The following is a 9,680-nucleotide window of genomic DNA, read 5'->3' as shown; positions in this document are numbered from 1 at the left end:
GGGAAGGGAAGGGAAGGGAAGGGAAGGGAAGGGAAGGGAAGGGAAGGGAAGGGAAGGGAAGGGGAGTCACACAGTGTTTTATTGCTATGCTACTTTTCACAGCCAAGCAGAGGTACCCAAGATCTAATTTTATGCTCCTAGTTTCACCAACTCCTGGACTGGGGTCCCACTACGAGCCTTTTAAAATTGCACCTGGTTTTTGAACAAAACAAGAGAGTCCTGCCCCTAACAAGCAGAGCTATTCAGCGAGAGCACTTCAACATCCTCACTCTCGCTCTGGAACAGACCAGACTGAGCACTCCTGTTCAGACCTTCCTTTTGTCTTAACTTTCTTCTTTCCTCCTTCGTCTTCTTTTTTTTTTTTTCTTTTTCTTTTTTTTTTTTTTCCTCAAAAAGACACTGCACAGTCCAGAAATTCTTTGCTCCTTGTGTTGCGTGTCTGGAATCCTAACAAGTCAAACCACAGGAGTTAAGCCAAAAATTTGAATGGAGACAATTAAATTCTTCAACACTTGCAAAAATTAGGGAGTCATAATTTATACCAACTTTAAAATCTACCCCATCTGTTAGTACATTTCTAGCAATGTGATTTGTCACAGTAAAAAGTAATTAAATGAATGTATAAAAACGAGTCTCATACTGTTTTATGCATTACATATATTTTATTATAATTAGTCACCTGAACAAAGGATGATGAAGTGATTATAAATGGCAACACTTAGAGAACTTAGAGAACTAGAGAACACACAGAATACGTTGTGTAAGTAAAATATTTTCTCCACGAATGATCGATTCACCCAGAATATTTAAGTGATAAACCAAGATTCATTCAGATAATCCTGTTGTCTTCAAGAAACTTAAAGTTCTGCAAAAGGAAAGCAGTTATGTACAGTGTTGGGGCCCAATGCAGACTCAATTAAAAGACTCCTGCTGATTCCAGTGGCTCTCAACCAGCTTCCTCAGTGTGCCACTGTGCTGAAGAGCTTCCTTGCTGAGCTAATAGAAAGAATCAATGGTCTTTTACACCAAGAGAAGAATAACTCACCCGGATTAAATTGATCTCACTGATTCGACGATGTAAAAAGTTCACATTAAAGCTGCCCATTATCATATGAATAAACAAACCTTTCTAATGCTGTCATTGTTTTTGCTATTTTGTTGTTGTTGTTGTTGTTGTTGTTTTCATTTGATACTTGCAGACACACCTGTAATGCTTCATTTCTGTGCCAGGAAACAAAAAGGTCCTCAGTTATGTGCAATACTTTCAGCTGTGAGGAGGCGTTGTTTATGTGCAGTAACTCGAACTAGACAATGAACCAAAGAAAAAAAGCCACCAAAACTTTAATAATATTGTACTAAATACAGATGTAATGAAAACTGAAAATCTATTGCAGGAGAGGGAGATGGGGTTTATCCCATAAGGAGAAACAGCAGGAAAAGCACAGAAACAAAAAGAACACCCAGCGTGGGAATGATGATGAGGCTCATTTCTGACCTGACTCAACCAGATCGCTTAGAAAGCGTCTGTCCCTCTCGGTCATGTAGCAAGAGCCACTGGTAGTCACCAAACAGCCTTCTGCAAGGGAGCAGTCCTCTGCATCCTGCTAAAAGAAACAAACTGCCAGACAAAGGTATTTAGGATCAGAACAGATAATAATGTCTGTCCTTCTAATTTTAGGATGAATTCGTGATATGTCTGGAACTTAAACATCCTTCTCCTTCCTGCAGCCTTGAACTCTTAACGTTTTCTTTTGCTTTTGGGCAAGGAGAACTTTGCTCTTGATATTGAAAAGACAAAAATCCAAAGAACTGTTGTCTAAGGGGCTGGAGGGATTTTTTTTTTTTTTTTTTTATCTATGTCACTTAGAATGAGAATTTAGGTTATGGAAATTTAAATTTCCAGCTTCATATTATGCTTGTGCTTGTTCTTTGTTTCTTTAATCAACTCCTACTCCTGTAATGTAGGAAAAAGACGACACAATAACCAAGAATTAAGTTTCAGAAAACAGCATACTCAAATGCGTCTTTGCCATCTTTCTTTTTACCTGTTTTTGTCCCAAATCTAGCTGACCAATCTGACCCACTGCTGAAAGCACTGTAGGCCAGAACACGTCTGTATGGACTACTCAGCAGAAAAACAAGTGACATTGTTCTTAACTTGAACATCACTGCCACGTTTCACTTTCAACATGTAAAAATAAAAACCAGAGCCCCAAAGCCTTTATTATTTAAGTTAAACAATGAAATTGTTACTGTGTCACTTGAAGCAATGCTTTGCTCCCACTGTCTCAGGACATCAATTTTTTTCTGAGAGACTGATGCAGAATGCATTTTATAAAACACAAATAGATGCAAAGCAGAGCCTCTTTAGATCAGCTCCAGGAATACAGCTTGCTGTGAAAGGAAGAAAAAAGAAAAGGGATTCTGCTGGGAAAACATGAGAAAAAGCAATTTCATCTCATGGTCAAGGTAAGTTATAGGGAAGGGGCTGTCTTCTTCACCTTCGCTGCCACCTGGAAAACGTGCAGAATGGAGATGATGAAAATATGGAAGTGCTGGCAAGCTTGTGTTAACAAACCAAAGCTGTGTTGACAAGATTACTGAAGTTGCTTAATTAATTCCTTCTTTGCTAACATCTACCCTGAGATCTCCACTGTAACTGGTAAACAACCACCAGCCTAGGAAGCTGAGCTCCAGAGTCCACCGTAAGGACACGAAAGCCTATCTTTCCATCGGCCCTGCGGTTGTGGCAGAGGGAGCCACCTCCTCCTCCCTCTTTCAGCAGTCTTGGAAAGAGGAGAGGTATCACTTAACTTTGCATTTTTTTTAATTGTTTTTTGCTCAGAGAGCAGGAGCTGCTCACCAGGTGTGCCCCATGCCCTGCTTTCCACACAGCCCATGCAGGAACGGGGAGGACGTTCCTTCCCTCCAGGGGATGCGGCTGACGCTCTCTTGCTGTCTCCGTGTGAGCCCTGTGCTGAAAGCAAGTGTGGCACTGACCAACAGCTGGATCTGTTATGTGACGTGAATGAATATGCACATGACTTGCAAATTATGGCTGATTCCTTGGGGTGTTATAGATAATAAAATCCTGATCTGATGTTTGTGGATCCGAAGAAGCAGAAACTGCTACAGTTTATGGTTTTTTTCCCCTTCCTCTATTAAAAAAATAAATAAATCTGAAGCAAACTGAAAAAGCCTTGACAAAATAATAATAGAAAGTTTTAATAAACCTCCTCTTCTGAAACAAAAATGAAATCCAGTTCCCCAGAATTTCCCAGTGACTTGTTAGCAACCATTGTGCATCTTTATCTTTTCCTTAAAGGAAGACAGAAATACATCTCTCAACTCACGAAGCTGCCCAATTCATTGCTACACTCATTTGCGTGTACGTTTTATTCCTATTCTTCAACTCTTTGTTTATTTTTGTCCTCTAGATGGTTAACTCTGCAGGGAAGGGATTATATCGTTGCTTTTTCATACAGTTCTGAGTGTAATGCTCTCCTACTGGTTCCTTTGGACACCATCATACTATAAATATAAATATTTACTACCACTGCTAGTACGCAGGAGGAATTATTCCATATAGCTGTAGAATTGCAGTCAGTAAAATTTTAAGGATCTCAGTACAGTAGAATGCATGTGAATTGCTGTTACCTATTGATCCAAATGAATGATACTTGTATGACTGCAGCCATCTGGACTAGTTGCTATTACTCTTCATTTGCCAGCATCGTCACGGCTCTGTATCACTGCTATATGCAGTCAGTTACGTGCCCTGTACTGTGTAAATTATTTTTTTTCCACAGGACTGGCCATTAACAGTGAGAGAAATTATAACCTCTGTCCAGGAAGCCCTCTGCCTATGCAATGCTCCTCCCTTTCATTTGCAGTGTGGCACGCTAAAATGCTGGCAAGACAGACTGCATGCAAAGCCTTTCTGTAATAAAGGTGTGACACAAGGGACTACTTGTAGAAGACTGATTTTCTCCTTTCTGCTTAGTTCCCTGCTATATTTTATATATTATGGTCTGGTTGTACAGGGAGATTATATACTTGCCACATGGTAAAAGTTTTCATGACTGCTGACTCCACTTTCCAAAGTTAAATCTACTGTTTTTCTTATGCACACAGGCACACATGCCCTTTTAACGTTGAGTTCAAATGAAATATAGTATCAAATGAAAATAATATTATGGCAGGTGTCTCAGTTCCAAATTGTATTTCTTAGACTGATATCACATTTTCACTCCAGGAAAAAAAAAAAAGCTCCATCTTGCCAGTAATACTTTATTATTTAAGGTTTTAGGTAGAACTGCCGTAAGAGCAGCGAGGGAGTTTGCATCTCTAGTATTGTCCATCCCTGAAGTATAGTTGCTCTACAGTGCCAGAAACTACATGGAGATCCTTAGAGATGGCTTTTTGCCTCCCTAAACACAGGGACATGAGTTACATTTGGAGTATCTTCAGACAATGTCACAAATTGACCTCCTCTGGAGGCTGCCTTGGGAGGCCTCAGCCTGATGCTATCATGCCAAGAACAACAACGTGATGACTGCACGTCCCTTTGTTGCTGTTTTCTCATTGGCTTTCTGGCCACGCAGCAGCCTCTGATTCTCAAAACAAACACAGGGTCTGGACTTGCCACCAACTGTATCAAACAAATCATCTCTATTTGAGTGTCCTAAGGAATCAGAGTCCCTGCACAATGAGTGGGGGTGTACGTGGCTGTTGCTCAGTGGGTAGGCCTGTCCATGAGGAGAAGCTGCAGAGGCTTGTGGGCTTGGCTTGTTTTCATCTCTCATTGACATCTGGGTAAATGCCAACTCTAGCTGGCACACACGCTTCAGGAGAAACGGGAGTGACACCAACATCTATAACTTGCATTCTTTTCTTTTCCATCCACTTCTGTATTGAGAAGTGTACACCAACTTTGCAAAATGAAGTTAACAGGAGTTGATTTACTCAAGAATCTTGCTTGATTTTTGCCATTTTCTTTGTGTTGGTCCTTAGAATACCACCGAGTCCTGCTGTCAATTATTGCATTTTGTATTGTTTCCTGAGCAAGGTTTTCTTTTTCATCCTTACAGTTCTCGTGTGTTACTCATGTTACAGAGTGAATCACACCATGAAGGAACTTAGGTTGTACCTCAGATGCTGATGCTGATGCCATCTGAGGAGAAATCATTCCATTAACCCAAATAAGATCAAAAATACAATTTTTGTAGTAAGTATCGCCTGTAGTTTGAGTTCACAAACAAAAATTGTCTTCAACATTAAACAGTGACCCAAGTTTTTCATTTTGCCTAAGAAGAAGCCCTGGTATTTGGTGTCTCGATCCATGTCTTTGGTTCAGCACACAGGGTAACAATGTCTGGCTTTAACTTCTCTTAATGTAGATAATTGGTGTCTGTCCAGAGTCACTAAATATCACTTAACTTTTCCATGAGAGTGAGTTCAGTTGTAAATTTCCAAAAGCTAGTGGGACTTCGCTGTATTATTTTATTAGCATTTCATTAGCATGTCTTAAAGACTGTTTCCCAGCCTTTTCAACCTAGCATTTCAGGGGACTACAAAGCTATTTTGAAACTAATGTCATTTTGATGTCAGTGGCTGTGCTCTTGCTAACCACAGCCTCATGCATAGCGAGGTCCCAGTGTGGTGGCCATGGCCCCAAACATGACCTGCACTGGGGCTGCTGGTAGGGCTGGCTGAATATGGGCTTCATGTCCTAGGCCAGGGCTGGGATGTGGCAGGGTGGGTGCCCACAGTGAACAGGCGCTTGGCAGAGCTCCCAGGCCCCATAGTCTAGACACAGCCAGTGTATTAATTAGCAGTAGAACAAAAGTTAGGCTGAAACTTTCATGTTCCTGGAGTACTTTTGTTGTTGGCTGGCAGATTTTCCTGTCTGTATATGGCTCGCAGAGGGTGCCTGAGACTGATGCTTTGGGTGTATTGCGTGGCCTTCCCATAGCAGGTCTGGTGTTGTACCTCTCAGCTCGCATGGATGCCTTCAGAGCTGTAAGACATCTGAAAGGACACCAGAGGTGTGTTCAGGCACCTGAATGACTCGCTATGTGACTGACTTCTATCCAGTTCCCACTCTTCAGAGGATGCAGTCTCACTAGTCGAGACTGGTACATGCAAGAACGTGGGAATTAGATCAATGTGATGTACAAATATATACCCTTTCCTGCTATCTATTTCACCAAATTTTACTGAAGCACATCTATATTTTGTGTAGCAAGCTAGCATTCATACTCCCACTGTACCCAAGCATACTCAGTCACTTTAGATTTATCTTAGTTTTAGGTATCACTGAATTTGTACCAACCATGAGCCTCTGCCTTGGCTTAGGACTTCCTTATGGTGGGTACTATAAACATCAAAGTTAGTTTTGTCTTTGCTGCAAGAGGAAAGCAGAATTTGGTAAGTAAAATGAAGTGGTCTTAAACGAAAACCTTGAGGATGTCACAGAAAACTTTTCCTAGGCCATGGAAAAAGTCCCAGAGTGCTAACATGAAAACTTAATGTGAAAAAGGGGAGTATTTCCCCAGTCAAAACTAGTGTAACCTACTTTATCAGAGATGAAATATTGGATACTGAGAGCTTGTGAAGGCCCTTTCCAACAAAAAAGAAAACTTCTTCTCTTGTAGTAGAAAAGAAAGAGCAAGTGGGAGAAATACAGAAAAACACCAACAGGCTGTGTGGGAGCAGGACAAAAAGCATTCTCAGGAGAGGATTTTGCAGGATATGTCCTTGTGTAAAAAATGTGGGACTTCTATGATTCAAAATTTCTGCCAAAGGTTGTACTTCTTAAAAATAAATATTCTTCCCTTTTCCCCCATTCTCCTGTTTGTATCACCTTCTGTACAAGAATGCTGAATTAAACAAATTCACTGGCTCATGTGGCAAAGCACTGATTTCATTTCTTCTCAGTGAGATGGGGGCAGAAGCTTCTGATCCCCTTATCAGTTGTTATGCCTAGAAGCACTTTCACTTTTAAATAATAATATTATTAAATTGCAATCTACTTTGTGTGTTGCTTGTCTTAAAAGCAAACAGATGTCATGCAGACAATAGAAAGAGTTTGGGCAGTGGTTTCTCAATCAGTCTCCATTTTTGCTCCCACTATGCTAATGCAAGGCTGTCTCCAAGGATTTTCTAGCAGCAAACAAGTTTTACCCACTTGAAAATCTTAGAAACATTTCCTAAAAATACAAATCTGTATATGGGTTAGGCTAAGCAGCCAGTGTTATTGTAGCTGTTTTCCAGCTTACTGATACAGAAGACCAGCATGGATGTGGCAATGGGACTTTCCTGATTTCATTCCCATTTGGGTTGGAGAAGATATTTAAAATAAACAAACAGCTTTTCACACATGACATTTAACTTAGGATTGTGGAAATTGCTGTTACAAGCTGATCTTGTGCATGAAAAGTTCCTCTGCTTTTTTACGTGGAAATCAGATATAATTTTGTCAGGAATGAAACACGAAAGTTCTGCTTTTAAACAGAAGGCATCAATGAGTTATACTTCTATCAGAAAAAATAGCAGATATTTTCTTCCCACAAACACTGCCCATTCAAAGCCTGCAGTGAAGACTTACTAGTTTGTCAGACACTTGGTGGAGCCAGCCGTGCCAAGACTTGGCACATATTTAAGAGATATACAAACACAATGGATTAGTGGTGTTTATATTTTACCCTTCACCTCTTACGGGGGTCACGTTCTCAGAAGAAGGTGACATCATTGTGAAACTTTACCCTGCTTAAGCCCCAAGCAACATGTCTCCTTATTTAAAGATCAGATTATCCCTTCTTCATTGTTTTGCATTTGATTTTGCTTCTTTTCTCCATTTTGAGGAAGGGCAGCTCACTATTTTGAAGAGGTGATGGAGCATGTCAGGATTTAAAGAGTGAAAGGGAAGAGATTGGTTTGGATTTTCTCCCTTTCCTTTGTGTGCTCTGAAGCTCAATATACTTAAAGTGGTGGCTGCAGGTACATGGGCACAGGAAAGCTTTTGTGCTCTTATAAACCCCAGCATTCGCTTGGACTATACCTCTATAATCAGAAGACAGGAAAGAAGTTCAAACAGTTTTTTAAACCACTTTCCATTTCAATGGGTGTTTATTAGCAATATTAGAGTCTTAGAGACCAGCACTTTAAAGTTCTGATAAGGATTTGATGCACATTCTGATAACACGATACAAAGAGCAGTAACAAATATAGATGTCCCCGCTTTAAAGAAAGCTAGAGGATTAAGTGCAGCTCACATCTGACTGTATCATTTTCTGAGTACGGTAACTGATCATTCCTGTATGGGAAACCACTTCAGCCAAGTCTTTAACTCCCATTGACATCTAGTCTGGAGTTTCTTACTTCTTACCTCAGAGAAACTCTGAATTTCAGCTGGCGTGTAAACCCCGCCTAATGCTGGAAAATGCCTATCTTCTTATGCTATCTTTATCTGTAAGGGTTGGCAAAATAAGGAGAGAAAACCCGAACCCCACGTCATGAATCAGGTGAGCTTCCCATGTCAAGACTTTCTCAATTAAAAAAAAATACGTATTGCTAATATTAATTCATTGTATTTTATGTTAATGGATGTGACAAACATGGGAGACAGTAATTTCAGGAGAAAGCGGTTTCAAAGAAATGTGTTAAAGCAAGTGACGCTGTGAGACATTGGCAATTCTGAGGGGAATTTGTGTCATTGACCATACGGAGGTGACAAAGTATCACCTCAGTGCACCGTTTGAAGATTAATATGAGAATAATGTCATCTTTAAAAGTCTGCTGAAAACATGGGTGATGGTTATGTGAATATTTTGGGTACTGTCTTACTGAAGGTGGATGAATGTGTCATGAACGTTTGATCCAACACTCACCTGGATTTGTTTCTGCTACACTCACAAACCTTTTGCACTCACTTTCTGAGCATTGCAGGGACGTTTAATTTTACTGACATAAATGCTTGCAAAGAAAGAAAAGCAAATTTCAAGGTCATGTATTTAAGTATTGAAAAAGGCATTATAATTCAGCATGCATGACTATTCATGCTAGAAATACTTGTATAATTACTCATTTGAGCCAACAGCAAGGCTTTAATCAGAAAATAAAGCTTTTTGTTTTTTTTTTTTTTTAAAAAGAGTGTCCTTAAAAAAGCAATTGCCTTCATGATAATACCCTGGTCTCACCCATCCTCTCTCTGGGCCAGTCACTAAGTGTGAATTAATATGGGGAAAATCTCCATCTATAATTTGATGCTGGTCTTGTTCCCACTGAAATCAGTGACAAAACTTCCACTGATTTCAGCAATGCTGAATCAGAGCCTTCATCTGCATAAGTATGAAACAAGGGAACCTGAAGAGCATCATATAAGATACATTACTGATCATGATTTACTTAAAATAAAACTATTTATTAGGGTTAACCTCTCTGTTAGCATGTATTGAGCTGTGATCTGCTGTATTTCTTTGTATCAATTTCTAAATTCTTACCACGTGTAGAAACTCAGCAGAGCTATTCAGGATTAGCGCCTTTGGGCATTATGTGGTGTAAAATTTAGCCCCCATTCCTGGTGGAGGGGTTGTCAACATCTTTCTTGACTTACCAGCCCTTCTCTTTTCCCTTCTACTATCAGTTTCCCTGGGAGTAGGAACAAGATCCCAAAAATG

This window comes from Centrocercus urophasianus, unplaced genomic scaffold, assembly GCF_019232065.1.
Source record: "Centrocercus urophasianus isolate 14NV4802_14NV808 unplaced genomic scaffold, USGS_Curo_1.0 seq_9, whole genome shotgun sequence".
Taxonomy (NCBI): Eukaryota; Metazoa; Chordata; class Aves; order Galliformes; family Phasianidae; genus Centrocercus; species Centrocercus urophasianus.
Note: the sequence above shows the minus strand (reverse complement) of the source record.